The sequence below is a fragment of the Petromyzon marinus genome, chromosome 30 (assembly GCF_048934315.1).
Source record: "Petromyzon marinus isolate PM22_M1 ecotype Great Lakes invasive population chromosome 30, UKy_Petmar_22M1.pri1.0, whole genome shotgun sequence".
In the NCBI taxonomy this organism is placed as follows: domain Eukaryota; kingdom Metazoa; phylum Chordata; class Hyperoartia; order Petromyzontiformes; family Petromyzontidae; genus Petromyzon; species Petromyzon marinus.
Genome location: NC_133696.1, coordinates 2,320,793 through 2,340,234, shown reverse-complemented (window position 1 = coordinate 2,340,234; position 19,442 = coordinate 2,320,793). Strand labels below are relative to the sequence as shown.

The following is a 19,442-nucleotide window of genomic DNA, read 5'->3' as shown; positions in this document are numbered from 1 at the left end:
ATAGCCCAAGTGCCTTTGTGGTGGATACCAGTACAGTGAACGCATTCTTTTTTTCTCTCTCTCTCTCATGCCAAAAAGAACAACACAGAAAATAAGCGACACGTCAACAACAGCCGATAACCGCCCGGACAGCGCTCGCGTTGCAGAGGAGATGGGCCTGTCGAGCGTAAACAACCAACTTCACTCGCCCATCCCCTCACCTGGACATTTATTTCTCGCATCTCTGCTTCTTTTGCAGTTACCTTTTCAGTTTTTTTTTCTGTTTAAGTGGTTCGTTGCCGGGGACCGTATTTTCCGAACCGCACACCCACCAATGGTAGCGACTGTCGCGAGAAACTAAGCCCTTGTCAGCAAGCCAAAGGCAAACGATGGTGCGCATCGGGACGTCCGCACGAGACTTCCGCACGTGAATCGTTCTCGCGCCAGGCCCGCAGCCCTCCCCTCCTGGTGATTTTCGATTTGAGAGGCAAACAACAACAAAAATAGAACCCACAAATCGTGCATCTGCTTGAGGAAACTGGCATCTCTCCAAGGAAGCACTTTGGAAAAGGTTAAAGAGAATAAAAGAGGCGGCGTAATTAAATCCATAATTTGCTCGAGGCTCTCGTGAACACTGGGAGAAGGCGAAAGAAGCAGAGGCAGCTGAAGAGATTGCGAGATGGGATCACGATAGTTAGCGATGGTTAGCCAAAAGGCTAAGCGTCACGGACCATCGATGGTTAGCCTTTTGGCGCGCTTTCAGATGCGCTCCTGTGGCGGTCTGGAACGCTCTTCCCTTCCGATATTCGGAAGACACTGGAGCTATGCACTTTTAAATCATGTAAACGTAAACTCATTTCTTTAGAAATGCTTTGTGCTCGGTTTGTTGTCCTTCCCCAGTACGCACCTACAATTAGCGCGGTTGGCTACGTACGGTACGAAAGAAGTTCAACGTGGTGCGTGTGTACGTACATCACAGAATTCGGAGGCCACTGCTGGACAGCAGCAAGCGAAGGAAATGAAACAACGGAAGAAGAATGGGCGAGGCCTTTGACCAGCGGTGGGAAGTGAAAAGCTGACCACAACAACAACAGCAACAACAACAGCTTAGAACATTGCAGGATGTTTGCTGGATTTATTTTTACTAATGAAGAGAATAAAACGTCTACATATTTATGTTTTATGCTAAAAGTATATTTTTTGTGGACCTGTAAACGGGCGCACGTTAAAACTGTGCGGTCGCTGTACTCCGGCCCATTGATTGGGGTTGTTTAGCACGTGCGTGCGGCACATAAACCGCTGGGTTATTTACTTATTTCCATTTTTTTATCGCAAGGTCGACTCGCGTTTCCTCATTTAGGGGCAGAAGTTGTTTTTAAAAGCGGGCGGCTGCTGCACAAACAACAAGGACACCTATTTACTGATAAGAACCCAAACCATGCCACCTGCTACATCAGCCAATGCCGTTTGTTTAATTGCTGTGCGTTTGGGAAGCATCGTTTAAAAATAAACCACGTCGCAAATAATAATAATAGAACTAATTATTTGTTATCATCCTCCGACTACTCCGCTTCTACTTAACTCCTCGCGGGCATTCGTTTTTCTCCTTAAAGCTCAAGGACTAAAAGCAGCACACGTGACGATCGATGCACCTAAAAAAATGCACAGAAAATGCCGCCCCCCCCCCCCCTTACAAAAACACCACGCTTGTTTTGGAGACAGCACGAGCTGACCTGCTGGAGAGCGGGCAAAAAAAAACCCGTGGAGAGAAGTGATCGGTTTGTTATGCGCTGCTTCCCAGGCACACCTATTCACGGACGGCGTGATTACACTATTTTTCAAGTCGTCATTTACTCAAAAGGCGCGTTTGTTTTCATCCACCATTATCGTGGTCCCGTTCTGTTCTTGTGGACGGTGGCTGTGCGTGCATGGTGCTCGATTCCAATGTCGAGCTCTGCTAGCCACGACGGGGCTTCAGGAGAGAGTTTGCAACGTTGGATCATGGTCCGGAACCCTATCGCCGAAATTTCACATTTATGTGCCAAAGACCAGTTTTGTCCTGATTTTAACCACCCAGGATAGATGATGATGATGATGATATTGCATTCAACTGACCACAGTCTGAATTGTAACTCATGGCTAACAATTAGGAGCCAGGCTTCTCTACCGACTGAGCTATGTTCCAGTCAATAAACATGCAGCAGTTTGTTGACGTATATCTATAGTCCTCCACGAGCCCTTCCTCTCGATATTCTCAAACATCCCAGCAACAGCATTAATCACGCTCACACAGTCGTCAATGATAAATAAAACCCTATCGTCTGGAAAAAAGTAAACGCGGGCTAAAACAAACACGCCGTTGTGTACAAAACAGCACATGTTGAGATGTTACAGGCAGGTCGGGAGCAGTAACAGTGTAGTCCGTGCACTGCGTGATGAACCTGGCAACCTGGGTTCCATGCCCGGCCATCGCTAACGTCAGCAAGATCCGTTTAGGCAAGCGAGGAAAGCAAACTCTGGACTGGTTTCCACCTTCTGGGTCACATCAGCAGTCAGGCTTGTTAAACAAATGCCGCCGACTAGATGTTATCGGCAAGAGCACGCCCATCTAAAATGTGGGGTCCCGTAAAAAGAAGAACCCAATATTGTACACAAACTCGTGATGCGTTGTTGTTATTGAGCATTGTGGGTACACACACACACGCGTATAAGCAGACCTCCTCCGTTCCAAAAACCCGCATACAAAAATAAAATATATTTAGTCCACAGCCTATTGGCTTTCCAGACCGATGAAGACAGGAAGACGTCGTTCGTACCTTTGGTGTGAATCGTTACACCTTCAGCCTCCCAGCTGCACTGTCTCCCGGAGGCTGGGACCCCTGGAGGAGGAGGAGGAAGAGAGGAAGGATGTGGAAACGTGAGACACGATGCACTCATCGATTTGCTCAGGCGGCCCTGCAGGGCACAATGGCCGCATCACTTCTCTCACTCCCACACTCTGCCACTGGCAGAGGGAACAGTGCAAGCGGGCGACTCGCAGGAGACACGGAGCGGACGGGGAGAGCCCAGTTGTCACAATGATAACGGAATGACAGCAATAACTTTTGACATCCCGTAGCCAATCCACTGTTGGATGCCGCATCATTCAAGGGTCCCCATTTGATTATACACCACCGTGCTGAAGAGTCTGGGATGCACGGGGCCCTGATTCAAATATCACTCACAACCCATGTTAGCGATGGCAGGGGATCGAACTCAGATATGACTGGCTTCACAGCGCTGCCTTTCCCCGGCCACACCATCTCTTACTCCTCAACTCAAACCCTTTGCTTCCATAACCCTGTATATATCTAGAAAATGCAAAAGGCTTTTGAATGGGGGGGGGGGGGGGGTGGACAGGCTATGGCATGGATACTGTGCAGAGAAAAAAGCAACGTCAATGTCACGTTGTGTCTATAAAACACACTAATCAACGCGAAACACATGTCTTGCGCAACACGCACTGATGCACAAAAGGAAGCACATGCCTGACCAACACAAAATGCAACGAAATACAAAATCAAACGTGCCTTGTCAACACACCAGTGCACAACATGAAACACATTCCTTACCAACACCGCATTGACATGTGATCTCTCTGTGTAACCTGGGGGCGCGGGAGACCAGTGGGTCTGATTGAGGAGCCGCACGCGCCCATCCCTAAAAGTTTGAGAACCACTCATTCAAGAACGACTTCGCTGCGATTGTCCCACGTGACCTGCATTACTAATTCGAGGCCAAAGTGCATAAGGTGTGCACGGCGAATTGTTTTCCAAGCAACATAATCAGAAAAGAAAAAAATCGTTTTCGGTGGATGGAACATTTTTTTTTAAACAATGAAAATTAATATTCTTAGTTTTTTCGGTAAAGTCACGTTGAAGAGAAACAACAAAATAATAATATATATATAACAATAAAAAATTCTCACGACGTTTCGACCATAACTCAAACGGTCATCTTCAGGTGTGTTGGTTTGCATAAATTTATTTTTAAACGGCGCATTTATTTATTTATAAAAAAATTCGTCTCCCCCCTCCTCTTTTCAAAATATAGATGGACTAGTCCTGGGTAAACTGCCAAATCGCTGCGCGTGACGCTAACGGTTTTTTTTATAAATAAATAAATGCGCCGTTTACAAATAAATTTATGCAAACCAACACACCTGGAGATGACCGTTTGAGTTATGGTCGAAACGTCGTGAGAATTTTTTATTGTTTTATATATATTTTATTATTTTGTTGTTTCTCTTCAACGTGACTTTACCGAAAAAACTAAGAATATGAATTACTGCAGTCACGAAAGCTTTAAATCAAAATAAAAATTAACAAAAAATTATAATAAACACAGCATAAACAGACACCTGAGTGTCCCTAAACATTATCTGTGAAAACTACAAAATGATCACTAAACAAACCGTAAAAAATGTTTTTAAACGCACGGCACTCGTGAGAGACTGGCCAGGTGGCTCAGCGGTGGAGCGAGCGCCCGACAGTCAGAAATATGAGAGTTCAACTCCTGGTCGGAGGGCTGACCCAACCCATCGTTCCCTCTGGGGGTCACAATACGATGAGTACCATAACGGTGGTTTGTCCTGCGGGGAGATTCACCGTCATAGAAATGTGTAATTTCCACCGCCGCCTCAGGGCGGTGGAAATGAACAGAAAATCACTTCGACTTTGACCGGCGAGACCAGATTTGTTGTTGTTGACATCATCGTCGTCGACATTGTGTTATTAACGATAATAAAAATAAGCCACTTGCGGTCAATTTATCTTGAATGTAGAAAAAAAAGTGTGACTCATTGCCCAAGGTGACAGATGCAACGCTGTGCTCGGTACAACTGCAGGTGGCTTGCTGATGTAATAGCTGGCATTGCGGGCGCTGTTACCGTAATAAACGGCGCTGTATTGGCCAACTGTCACAGTGCGGGAGGCAGGAGATTTTCCCGTCGCGGTGGTGGTTGCCAGATGGCATTTGTCCTACCGAACTGGGTTTGCCCATTCCGGCCGCTCTAACGCAGTGCTCCGTGCCAACGTTTGGCAATGCGAGGGCTGCCACGATTTCCAACGCGTTTTCCGGTTCTGCCGCGCGTTGTTCGGCACGGTGTCCGAAGTTTCGCTCCACGTCCTGAAAGCTTCCATTTGAACTAATTATCTAAAATATAGTTGTTTTTTTTTAAACGAGTGACCTTGGGCAGTACTCGTCGTTACAAGGAAGTATGACGGGCACATGGATAATGACGGGATGGCAGCCAAAGTGACGGAAGATGTTCACCTGAAGAAGAGACGGAGCAATGATATCAGCTTGTGTGTTGGTGCACGGTGGATTATTACATTGCAGGATCGTGGAAAGACTTCATTCCGGAAGGTGCATTGACCATGGCTGATGATCCCCCACATTTAGCAAATACCGACCACTGCAAAAGTTGTCGTGGCTGTGTTGTACGGCTCTCCGATGTCGGGGTTGAGTCACGCGTTCGGCACATTGTCCAATGTCCGACGTTCCGCTCCACGTGCTGGGAGCTTGTATGTAAGTATGTGGAACTATTTTTCGCACCGTACGTAGTCGACCGTGCAAATCGAAATTGGAAGTTTTTACGGTCATGAGGTTACACTGTATAGTAGTTTGAGATTTTATCATTTCTGTGCATTCTACGACAGGTAGGCAGGTGGCTGTGAAATTCTGATGATTTTAAACAAACATGATACCCATACCATGTCTCCTATGTCGATGAATTGTCAGTCTGATTGAATTAGCTTGAAGACCCACCATCAAATTACTGACGTCTCATATTCAGCAATGTCAGGGCAAGTGATGCTAGTGAGCAGCTATTAAGGCTGGTATGGAAAAGGGTCGCCAGCATTACACCCAGAACATTTGTTTCTTGAGTAAACCCACAACATCTACAATTTAACTCTCCAACACACGCCGATGTGCTGTACTAGTAACGAATTGGCACGTTCTGACTACGTGACAAACCTTACTGATTGGCTGTCGGTTGGTGGCGGGTATAACGGCGCATTTATATATTTACGCGATCTAACCGAAAAACCTTTATTGTGGATAATAACGGTCGCGAAAGCGTGTTATATAGGTACAGCACTCATTTTAAACCGAGTGAACCTTGGGGAGGCCCAGACCAGGTTCAGATATCACTCCGCCGACCGATTTTAGCCATGGCCGGGAACCAAACCTGAGGTCACTGGGTTCATTGCGTACCGCGCTAACCACTGCGTGACTGCTGCCATAGATACAACTCTAGGTAGTTTGTAAATATAGTTTGTAAATATATCTTCTCATGGCTTAGGATCTTTCAAATTTTCATGTTGAGTTTGAGTTTTACGTGACGGGACTTTGCGTGGTAGATTTGTGTCAGAAAGTCGCCACTGCTGCATGTCAACAAAAACAAAACTGACTTGACTTTACACGCACACGCACGCACACAAGTGATGATTTTTTTTATTAATGGTAAAATGGAAGAAAAGATTAATGTGAAAGCAGTCAGGTGTGGTGTGTGTAAATCTTTCCAGGTAAAGTCGTTCAGGGTGGGGGGCAGTGCACACAGACTTATTTTTAAACAACCGAGCGCAGTTTTAGGAGCCGAACCCGGGTTGCCGGGTTCAAATCGCAGATCGCCAAGCACTGCACCACCACTCCCCTGCTCTATACGATACGGCGACAGCAAACGCACGGACGTCCACGTACGCAAGAGGTCGGTTAATTGTAGAACATGGTGTATGTTTGAGGACAAGATGATATCACGAAGAGCTGTTAAATTTGGCAACACTCTCTTTGTGGAACTGTGACATCATTGAACTGTATAGCGTCGGAATGTGGTGTAACTTTTGGGCGACTTAAAAAAATCTAGTCCCCTCGTGTGCGACAATTCGTGACGCTGGGGGTCGTCGCGAGATTCGGGGTCACGGTTCGATCCCCGATTGCGCGTACGAGTGGCGGCAGCGGGTCCACGTGACCCTATTACGTTTACATCACGATTTTATATTCGATGCACGTGTCATGAACTTAAGAATCGGTGTGAATTGTCACGGATTTTCTGTTCCCCACCCCTCCAAAGCTCATCGGCATATTGTACCGGGCTCGCATTTTGTTACAATAAAATAATTGGTGTTAATCGATAAATAGATGCGCCCCCAGTCACTCTCAATACATTAGAGGATAAGGTTTTCCGTACACGCAGTGTGTACGAACACTACCACTTTGAGTTCACTCATTCAGAATAGAGAAGTGGAATAAGACAATCGTTACAGTTAAAACATTTTTTTTTATCGCTTCCAATCCTTAAGTGCCTTTGCAGTAAACATGCGTATTTGGACAATTTCAACAGCCTCTGACCATGTGCCGCTGTGTTGTGGGCAGCGTTTGGTTTGTTTGTGGAACACAGACTTTACAATCGGACATAGGGCATTGTGAACTCGCTTCACGAGCCCTAAACATGCTTAATTGGTGTGTCCGAGTGAGATACAGGTTTCAATCTCGCCTGATGCAACAATGTCATCATGCCCTCCCAAGGGCAGGCGCCTCCCAGCCAAGAGCTGTTTCTGCGAACCAGCACACCTACAAAGCCATGAATAGAACCACTGCATGTATGCGCTTGATTCTTAAAGACAATGTAAACTGCTGAGTTCCAGAATTATTAATCACCAACATCAGCAGCTGTTAATCCACTGCTGGATGAAGGCCTCCTCCCCCCCCCCGCCTCGTGCCGAGCAGGTCACGAATTTTATTCGGCCATGTTCAACCGTGCTCATCGGTGAGGAGGGTTGGAGGTTGGACAACACAGACCTTGTCCACCACGTAACCCCACAGATCACAGAGCCAATGAGATTGTATTTCTGGGTAATTTTGGTCACTGGCCAGGACCGCACCAGAATTATAGACGGGACCCCGTTCTGCAATGAATTACGCCTGGTTGGATGGCACTGTGGCAGAGGCGCCGGTGCACGATAGGGGAAGCTGCAATTTCAAATCCCAGATGGAGGTGGGGCAGGCGGGCGGGGGGGCATAATCCTCCTGGGGTCTAGAAAATGAGTAGGTATCCACAATTCTGGCTGTCGCCTGACGAGGCTGGTTGCAATTACCGGCGAAACGTCATACTCGAATTGTAAATCTTGTGGGTTTTATTCCCCGACACACCGGTGTGCTGAACTCGTAACTAACTGGCACGTTGTGTTTACGTGACAAACCTTACTAATTGGCTGTGTGGGGTGGTAGCGGCTTTAACGACACATTTATATTTAAGCGATATAACCCGACAGAAAAAAAAACCTCAATTATGGTCGCGGAAGCCCACTTGTTAAACAGGTACCACTTTGTGGGAAGCGACCGGTGGTCATCATACGGCGTTGAGCGCCTGCCAAAAGAATGCGGAATTGTCACTACTGGGATCAGAGCAGCAGAACGAACCCAACAATGAGATACAAACCCAATGCTCGTTTGAAAACAGGGAACGTTTAACTTTGTATTTTTAATTTGCACCAGGAACGCCGGTGCGGCGTAATGGATAGCACACTGGGCTTGCGTGACCGAGGTCACCTGGTGCCATCGTCAGGTGCCGCAGACGAAACCGATCACGTGGGTTTCTTCATCCCATCCTCTCCCCCGCACCCCCCGCGGTATAAATGGGAACATCGCGGTTAGTCAATTGGTGTGGTGGAGTAAAATGTGGGAAACTCTCACCTCTTCTAAAATGTCCGGTCAGCGTGGGAGAGTCGAGGGTATGCGCGCGGATCCCTGGAGGTACGTGGCAATAATCCAAGGGGGTACGTGAGGTGATTTATAAATGTGTGAAATTTGATATCGTACATGAGAGGAATTGGTGAATAATCACGTATGAATCTGCCAACATAAAATAGAAACGATTAAATTTAAATCCATATGGTAGCCTAGAACGATATAAAATAAATTTCTAAACTCATTGATCGTAAACAATGCGGTTTCCAAGAATAACCAGCGAGCGCGAACAAATGACGTCACGCACGCCGAGCGTCCACTGAAAACTTTTTATTCGTTCGCAGTTACCGGCCAGCTAGAATACCTCACAAAATGGGCGATCGGTCAAGATACCGACGTTCATTCATTCGTACATTTATTTCTCAGAACCATGTCGTCGGGTCGGCCAAGGGAGCGGTACACTCGGTTTAAAACTAAATTCAACAAAAGGTGGGGCGGGGGCGGCGGGGGCAGGGGGTCACAGCAGTTTGAGAACCACCGGGCAGTCTCTACGAGCTCCCCCCTCAAGCGCAGGCGCTTCCGCCAGCGGTGGCGTTGGGGGGCACGGCAATTGCAGCGCCCGCACCTTCGTCATGCCGCCGCGGCTCGACCGCGCCGCGCCGCCTCCGTTAACCAAAAAACAACGGCAATGGAAGCCGAGCGGCGTGGCACTATCCGCGCCGTGCGACGGAAGGCGCCCAGGCCCCCGACATCTGACTGTCATCAAAGCCGTCGGGGGCATTCCATCTCCAGGAAAGAAAATACCGTTCGCCGCCGCCCCCCCCCCCGCGCCCCCCGTTTTCCCGAGAGGGCCCTAAACCCCGCGTAATTACATTCAAACATCCCGTGGCTAAATATACTGGGGGGCTCGGGCAGGATTGCGAGCCGATTAAAAGCGTCAAAGGGCAATATAAAGCAATGCTCTTATAAATAGGACTGTGGACCCGCGCAGGTTAGATGAGGGCAGGAATGTACGTTGCCCGTATGATGTCAACGCCACGATTGAGAAAGGCTGCAGAATACAGTTAAGAATAAGCAAGTGTAATGCACAGAATGTGTAAGAGCTGGCGCGTGTTGTTTGTGTGTACGCGATTCGAACCGGTCATGAAAACCCGTCCTGGGCCTCCCCTAGGTCGACTCAGCCTTACATGAGAACCTGGTGCGGTGTGTAAACATCAGCACTTGGGGAGACAAAGGCGGCCGGGGATGGTGTTGGCCACCCACCCCTTCATGCGTGGTTCCGACCTTAAAAGGTGCTTGCTAACTGCACTTGCCTCAACGGTCTGTTAAGGCTCTATGGGGGATATTTGTCTTTGTACATGTGTACGTTCCATTCTTGGCCACGGATAAGATCAGTTGCAAGTGATATCTGAACCAGTTTTCGCCCTCAGCATGGTCGACTCAGCCTTAAATGAGCACCTGGTGCGGTGTGTAAACATCAGCACTTGGGAAGACAAAGGCGGCCAGGAGAAGTTCTATACACAACACCCTATTGTGTGCCGTGCCGGTCTTCATAGATACTCGCTTACAACGCATCTCCCAATAGACTATGGATGGCTACACAGGGGATCTTTGTCTCTGTACATACTGCATGCATGTCTCCAAGCATATGTGTACAAGTTTTTGTGGGGAGCACTAGTGTCGCAGTTAGCGCACTGCGCCACGAACCCGGCCACCGAAGTTCGATTCCCGCTCATGGCCAACACCAGTGACGATTATCCGAACCGGTCTTGGGCCTCCCCTAGGTCGACTCAGCCTCAAATGAATACCTAGTGCGGTGTGTAAACATCACCAATGGGGAGACAAAGGCGGCCAGGCGTGGTGATGGCCACCCACTGCCTCGTGTGCCGTGCCGGCCTTTACAGGTGCTACACGCTAACAGCACTTGTCCCAACAGTTTATTCAGGCAATACGGGGGATCTTTGCCTTCTGTCTACAAGTTTACTTAAATAACACGCAATGTTTGTGGTGCATGGTATATACCCGAAGGTGCCATGATATAACCCACATGCACGCATGCTTCAATTTCTATTTAATTGCCTTATTTTAGCAGGTGAGAGCATTTGAGATTCCTTTTTGCTCTCAAGTGAGAACCGACTTGGTGGTGAACTGACAGGCAGCAACTCCCGGACTCTTGCGACCAGCCACAGAAAAAAGAATATGTATTTATACTCGAGGAATCTGATGAGCTATGAAGATGCCACGGGGAGCGGTGGCGACAGACAGAGTCACACAATCGGCGCTACGAACCCGGTCACCTGGCTCCGATTCCTGGACACAATCTTATCTTACCTAGAATTAAACAGCGCCTTTAACCAGCAATTATAAAAGTGTACGTAGGATGGTAATGATTTGAAATTTAGAATTGGGTTATTGTAAGTGGTGGTGGTTGTGGTGTAGTTGGCATCTGCTGGTCATTTCAAGTCAGTCAACCCATGGCACCTCGGTCTGTCCCCGTGACCTCCTGTAAGTGAGCCTTCTGCACTTCACGTGGCCTCAAAGTGCAGCAGCATCACCAAATATAATGTAATTATTGCGCATAAGCGTGTGTACATGCGTGTGGACGTACGTACGTGCATGAGTACGTGTGTACGTACGTGTGCACGTGCATACATCCGCGCATACATGCGTGTACGTGTGTGCACACGTGAGTGCGTGCGTGCGTGCGAACACACGCGTGTGTGCGTGCGTGTGAACACACGCGTGTGTGCGTGCGTGCGTGCGAACACACGCGTGCGTGCGTGCGAACACACGCGTGTGTGCGTGTGTGTGAACACACGCGTATGTGCGTGTGTGCGTGCGTGCGAACACACGCGTGTGTTTCGTGTGCCCTCATCTCCCCCGCGATCCCCTCAAACCCCAACAGCCCCCGCAGCCTCCCCCAGGGAAGGAATTTGAACTTGTCTCCATGTGCCGCCTGCCCAGTGCCGGGGGGAGGGGGGGCCGTGTCAGCCCACACCTGTTTTCCAAGCAACCGAACACTGTTGACGTAAACATTCGTGGAAACATCTCGCGCGCACCCATTCCGCCTGTAAACCCGCAGCAACTCAAAACAATGGCTCTCCGACGATGCAAAATGCCGCCTGTCACGTTCCTGATGTGCTTTTTTAATTCTTCTTCTAACCGCCCCCCCCCCCCCGAGGCCCCCCTCCACCCCTTACCCCCCCCCCACCACCAACCCCCACCCCCCTCACCTCTCTCCGGCCGCTTCGTGCGGACGTCGATTCCTCTCCCATCGTCTCCTGAGACAGCTCGGGCTGCTGTGGCCCGTGTCCGTGCGACACTCTGCTGCTACTGCTGCTGAGCTCACGCACCACGCCGGGCCAAACGCACGGGCACACGCTCGCTCGCCGGCTCGCGCGTGCACGGCCTGGGTGGTGTGCCAGTCGTATTTTTACATTTAACCGGAGGGGACGGGCGGCGGGGGTGCTTTTGTGTGTGTTTGTGAGGTGAGGGGGGCGCCGTGTGAAATATATAAACTCGCCCGAAAGGACCACACGTTTGGCCCGCAGCGAACCCCAAGCACACCTACGATTTTTCTTCCTTCCTACGGCTGATGTAGAGGCTGAGCAGCAGCTACGATTTCACATTCAAGGCGGTGGTTAAGCCAGACAACCGCGTCCGGAGCAGCAAAGTGTGTCGATCGCTGCGATGTCTCCTTCATATTTGTGGATCGGGCATTGCGTCGTGGTACGTTGCACGGTCTGTTCTGGATTTCCAGAGTCGCACACTGCCACTTGGAAAGCTTTTAGCGCGGTTGGCTACGTACGGTGCAAAGGAACCTCAACGTACGTACACACACACATAAGGTGCGCGCAGAATTGCCGCCACCTCAAAAGGTCCAAACAAACCGAGACGTGCCATGGGAAAAAAAATCTCACAATATCGAAAGAAGCTAATGCATTTTTATCATTACGCAACTGTAAAAAAAAAAATTACTAGAGTTTTACCATCCCGGAAAGATTTTCAGAATTTCTAGGACCGCGACCACAAAAAGATGATGGGGGGGGGGGGGGGGTCAGGATAGGTGGCAACCCCACGCTGCCCACAGTGGAGCCTCTGGGCTGCAGTCAAGTGGCCCTCCTCCTTCGCTCAATTCTAGGAGGAGGCATTTGGGATTGCACTGATACCACACTGGTCATTACACAGGGTGGAGGAGGAGGCATTTGGGATTGCACTGGTACCACACTGGTCATTACACAGGGTGGAGGAGGAGGCATTTGGGGCTACACTGATACCACACTGGTCGTCACACAGGGTGGAGGAAGAGGCATTTGGGACTTCAGTGGTACCACACTGGTCATTACACAGGTTGGAGGAGGCATTTGGGACTAAACTGGTACCACACTGGTCATCACACAGGGTGGAGGAAGAGGCATTTGGAACGACAGTGGTACCACAATGGTCCTCACACAGGGTGGAGGAGGAGGCATTTGGGACTACACTTTTACCACACTGGTCATTACACAGGGTGAAGGAGGCATTTGGGACTACACTTTTACCACACTGGTCATTACACAGGGTGAAGGAGGCATTTGGGGCTACACTGATACCACACTGGTCGTCACACAGGGTGGAGGAAGAGGCATTTGGGACTTCAGTGGTACCACACTGGTCATTACACAGGGTGGAGGAGGCATTTGGGACTACAGTGGTACCACACTGATCCTCACACACGGTGGAGGAGGAGAAATTTGGGACTACAGTGGTACCACACTGGTCATCACACAGGGTGGAGGAGGCCCCCTCACTTCATCTGACAAGCCTCAAAGCATCTCTGCTGCTGGGCGAACAGAAACCTTAAGGCACGACTCGTACGAGGAAAGGTTTTGGTCACCTCGACCGGGTATCGAACCCGGTCTAAGCATGAACTGGAATTGCGAGCGTGACACGGCTCCTCCGGGGTGGGGGGGAGGGGGTTGGGGGGGACGTGGCAACACGGATAAATATTGAGAACCGCTCGCCTCTTTCATTCTCCCCTGCGCCGCTGAACCCAACGCACCTGCAAAAACATGCCGTGTCCCCGAGACAGCTGCCCCCCACTGCACCCCCCCCCGCAGCCGCCATCTCTCCTCCACCTTCTTCTCCCTTCGCATTCCCCCAAACATATTTTTTCTGGGGGGGGGCGATTGTTTTTCCTTCTTCTTCTCCTCCTCCTCTAACCTGCTCTCTCCCCGCCCGCCGTGCCCCGCGCGCCCCAACAGGTTATCCCCCGCGCACGCAAGCAAAGGGGGCAGCAACGGCGGGCGAGGGTGCCGTTACGGGCCAAGTAACGCCGTCATCGTCCGTCGTCGTCGTGGTCTGTCGTTGTCGACGAGAAGCCTCGTGATGCCGAAGACCCCCGTGCCTCTCCTCGCAGGCCTCTCAATTTCAATGTGCGTGGTTTCTCAAAGCGCTATACTTTGTAGGTAAACGCTCCCGTCACTGCACGTTTGAAGATTGCATGGACTAACGCACCGCAATTTGATTCACATACACAAGCAGCAACATGCTGCAACATGGATTGCCATTCATAAGAGGTTTTTTGGGTTATCATTATTTTATTTACGCGCGTTAGGGATGAGTTTGGGACAAAAACAAATGTTTCACACTATAAGTGCATTTTTTGTGGGTTGCTTTCACTTGGTCACGTTTTACAAGAAATGTAACGCGTGTTCACGCTAACCAAAGTGACGTCACCCAATGCCACGTGACACCACGCTAACCAACGTGACGTCACCCAATGCCACGTGACACCACGCTAACCAAAGTGACGTCACCCAATGCCTCGTGACACCATCCTTGGCGGAAAAAGCACGGAAGCGACGTTAACGTGCAACCTCATTTCGGATTATTGCGAAACGTTCATCTCAGACCATCTGAAATTCCGTGCCTGGCTCCGATTTCCAAGCTCCGAAATCTAGATCAGAGTTTTTTTGGATGAATCCGAAAATCCAGAACACATTCCTGGTACGCATGGATGTCGGTAAATGTATTTTGATTGACTAGAAATACCGTGTAAAGCAATCAGACTGAGTAATGGACAAGGTGGTGTTTATACACAGACCTAGACTGAGAGGCAGACGCTAAAGTATACGTATAAATGTTACTCGTCACACAATTCACGCTCGTGGAGATTCCATCAGTTGTCACGGTTCTGGGTCGCTTTTCCGTTCAAGATTCGAGGCAATTTTTTTCTCGTTTATCCCATTCCGAACTCTTTGTTTCTCTTTCTGTCGTCTAGATTGCACAGTTTTGTTGACTGCATTAGTCAAGCTGCAAATACAGCGTATAGTTTGCACACGATCCGTATGTAAACCCTGAATATGATCATCGATTGTCACACGAACAATTTGATGCGTGTATTCGTGAACCATGAGAAGTAATGTTAATCGATGAATCCATGCATTGTTACACACGATGACCCTTGACCCTGAATAGATTACACCGGCAGGGCTCACTAATGGGGCACATGTACTTTATAGCCCTTTGGGAATCTGTGAAAAAGAGATTTACAGCTCATCGGATTCCTCCAGTGAAAATAAATGTTCCAATTCTGAAAATAAATATTCTGATTTTGTCAATCCACTGCTGGATGAGGGCCTTCCCTCCCCACGCCGTGCAGGTCGTGTGAGTTATTTCGCCGCACTTCATCGTGCTAATTAAATGTTTCTTAATACAGACAACATATAACCGCATATTGCTCCGATTAAATTTAAATAGATAACATTTTATCTTTCATTACTGAGAAGAGCTCCACCAAATCTCAAGATTTATTTTCACCTCCGTTCGACCCACCCACGCCTGGCTCCAGGTCAACATTTCATCGTCAGAAATGATCTATCCAATAAGCTGGCTGAAGGCCTCCGCAAGTCATCATTACCGTTCAATCTCACCCTGCAGCTCCCTGTGCAACCTGCTGATTTCTTAGCTCCATGTTCGTATTGTTGTGCACATCCTCTCGGGGGTGTTTTTCCCTCCTTTGGCTGCCACTCCGTGATCAGTCTTCATCCAACGGGCCCTCCATCCCCTTTCCAGAGACGTTTCCTGTCCAAGCCCACTTACTTTTCTTACCTGATGTCAACTACCTCGCCTGGTATGCAGGAGGTCGTGGGTTCGATCCCGACCCTGATCCCTGTGTATTTGGAGTATACATTTTCTCCCCGTGGTCGCGTGGATTTTTCTCCGGCTCCTCCGATTTCTCCCTCCACATTGAGAAATCAACAACATGCGTTTAGAGTATTTGGCTGCTATAAATTACCACGTGATGATAATCCACTTTGTAGATCTATCATTTGTGGCCAGGTCCCTTCTGAAAAAGAGCTACAGTGAGGGAAAAAAGTATTTGATCCCCTGCTGATTTTGTACGTTTGCCCACTGACAAAGAAATGATCAGTCTATAATTTTAATGGTAGGTTTATTTGAACAGTGAGAGACAGAATAACAACAAAATCCAGAAAAAACGCATGTCAAAAATGTTATAGATTGATTTGCATTTTAATGAGCGAAATAAGTATTTGACCCCTCTGCAAAACATGACTTAGTGCTTGGTGGCAAAACCCTTGTTGGCAATCACAGAGGTCAGACGTTTCTTGTAGTTGGCCACCAGGTTTGCACACATCTCAGGAGGGATTTTGTCCCACTCATCTTTGCAGATCTTCTCCAAGTCATTAAGGTTTCGAGGCTGACGTTTGACAACTTGAACCTTCAGCTCCCTCCACAGATTTTCTATGGGATTAAGGTCTGGAGACTGGCTAGGCCACTCCAGGACCTTAATGTGCTTCTTCTTGAGCCACTCCTTTGTTGCCTTGGCCGTGTGTTTTGGGTCATTGTCATGCTGGAATACCCATCCACGACCCATTTTCAATGCCCTGGCTGAGGGAAGGAGGTTCTCACCCAAGATTTGACGGTACATGGCCCCGTCCATCGTCCCTTTGATCCGGTGAAGTTGTCCTGTCCCCTTAGCAGAAAAACACCCCCAAAGCATAATGTTTCCACCTCCATGTTTGACGGTGGGGATGGTGTTCTTGGGGTCATATGCAGAATTCCTCCTCCTCCAAACACGGCGAGTTGAGTTGATGCCAAAGAGCTCCATTTTGGTCTCATCTGACCACAACACATTCACCCAGTTGTCCTCTGAATCATTCAGATGTTCATTGAAAAACTTCAGACGGGCATGTATATGTGCTTTCTTGAGCAGGGGGACCTTGCGGGTGCTGCAGGATTTCAGTCCTTCACGGCGTAGTGTGTTACCAATTGTTTTCTTGGTGACTATGGTCCCAGCTGCCTTGAGATCATTGACAAGATCCTCCCGTGTAGTTCTGGGCTGATTCCTCACCGTTTTCATGATCATTGCAACTCCACGAGGTGAGATATTGCATGGAGCCCCAGGCCGAGGGAGATTGACAGTTATTTTATGTTTCTTCCATTTGCGAATAATCGCACCAACCATTGCCAAGCTGCTTGGCAATGGTCTTGTAGCCCATTCCAGCCTTGTTTAGGTCTACAATCTTGTCCCTGACATCCTTGGAGAGCTCTTTGGTCTTGGCCATGGTGGAGAGTTTGGAATCTGATTGATTGATTGCTTCTGTGGACAGGTGTCTTTTATACAGGTAACAAGCTGAGATTAGGAGCACTCCCTTTAAGAGTGTGCTCCTAATCTCAGCTCGTTACCTGTATAAAAGACACCTGGGAGCCAGAAATTTTTTCTGATTGAGAGGGGGTCAAATACTTATTTCCCTCATTAAAATTCCAATCAATTTATGCATTTTTCTGGATGTTTTTGTTGTTATCCTGTCTCTCACTGTTCAAATAAACCTACCATTAAAATTAAGGACTGATCATTTCTTTATCAGTGAGCAAACGTACAAAATCAGCAGGGGATCAAATACTTTTTTCCCTCACTGTACATAGCTCAGTGGGCCTTACCTGGTCAAATAAAAAAAATTGTAACAAAAAGCACATGACTCGTTATTATTAATGTGTTTCTCTTCCCGTCTCTCACCGTAATTCCAAGCATGCATCTCTCCACACTTCTTGGATCAAAATGATTGTATAAAATGGGGCAAGTGACAGGAATGCTTTGCTTTGTTGTCCTCCCCCCGCACCTCCGATTAGCACGGTTGGCTACGTACGGTTGCGAAAGAAGTTCAACATTTATTGTGAAATTCAACTTGGTAACGAAAAGAAAGATACCAATATTGAACACCATGTGTATGCAGAGTGTATTGATTAAATTTTGATTTAAAGCTTTCGTGACTGCAGGGATTCATATTCTTGATTTTTTTCGGTAAAGTCAGGCAGAAGGGAAACAATAAAACAACAAAAATATAAAACAACAAAATTCTCACGACGTCTCGACTGCAACACAAGAAACCACCATCAGGCGCGAAAACCACAACAAGAAAATTTGTTTTATATTTTTGTTGTTTTATTGTTTCCCTTCTGCGTGACTTTACGGAAAGAACCAAGAATATATTGATTAAGTTACTAGTTTGCGTGTGAAAATTGTACATAAACACGATACAATGGGGGTGCGATGATTCGCACGCTTGGCAATTTGATTAATCGTTGCGTTTCACAGTCACGAATCAATTGAAATTTAAAAAATTCACGCTTGCAGTGAATGATAGCGCCTCTAGTGACTGCTAGTGTCACGTCGATCCATTACGTGCACAACGTGTACCTATTGAAAAACCAATGTCATTCGAACTCGTACAATTCGATGCACGTATTATGAATGTAGAAAATTGTTATTAATGAATCCATCGAGAAGTTATCACCGACGACTGAATACCCCACATTAGAGCGTCTGCATCAACACACGCACTTTTAAATCTAAATTGAAAACTCACTGCATCGCGCGCTTTCAGATGCGCTTCTGCGTCCATCTGGAACTCCCTTCCTTCCGACATTGGGAAGCCATTGGACCTATACACTTTTAAATAATCTAGATTGAAAACTAATTTCTTGAGAACGGCTTTTTGTGTTCAATTTTCTGTTCTTCCCCCGCACCTCCGATTGGCAAGGTTGGCAACGTACGGTGCGTAAGAAGTTCAACATACATACACATAAATGCATGGGTTGTTACAATAAACGATTGTATGCAAAACCCCATAAATGTGGAGCCCATTTACCCAATGAAGTGCCGTGTGCAATGAGAAGGAGAACGTGTTTACAAGAGCGGCTCCATTGAGGTCCATCGGGCAAGGCTTTGTGTTTCTATAATTGTCACGTTGCAATCCTGCGGGTCAGGACCGAACGCCTAACGCCACTGACGAATAACAAACGAAATCCCCCCAAAAAACAAACCATTAGATCTGCAATTCCGCGAGACAGTCGGACGGATTAGAAACACGCCATTATTTTGGTAATTAAAGATAACGAACTTAAGGGGCAGACGATGCAATGGACAAGCTATTGTACATCGGCGCATCTGTTGAAGCTAAATGAAAATGAACGAAGAAAGCGGGGTGGGTGGCTGGGGGAAACGCAGAAAGAAAGGGGGAGCCGGGGGGGGGAAGTTGATCAAAAGATTTTCCTCCGTTCTCTCTTTTTGTCTCCGAAAAAGCACGGCGCACAGGGACAGACTTCCCTCCGCCCTCCAAAACGAGATTTATTTTAAATGGGAGCTGGCGGGGAGAGTTCAGAGGTCACAGAATGGTGGCAGCTGTGAAAACAGCCGGGGATGGGGTAATCTGCGGTAATCTAACGCC

The 19,442-nt window shown here is 48.1% G+C and overlaps 1 protein-coding gene across 5 annotated transcripts in view; it reads right to left on the bottom strand.

Annotated features, from left to right (window-relative positions):
- Window positions 1–19,442, bottom strand: part of LOC116947448 (forkhead box protein P1-like) — a 208,724-nt gene that overhangs the window by 156,584 nt on the left and 32,698 nt on the right. For all 5 annotated transcript variants that reach the window (XM_032963201.2, XM_032963198.2, XM_032963202.2 and 2 more), the window contains exon 2: window positions 2,796–2,858. The gene's annotated coding sequence lies outside the window, so the exon portion shown is untranslated. The remainder of the gene's footprint in view (window positions 1–2,795; window positions 2,859–19,442) is intronic.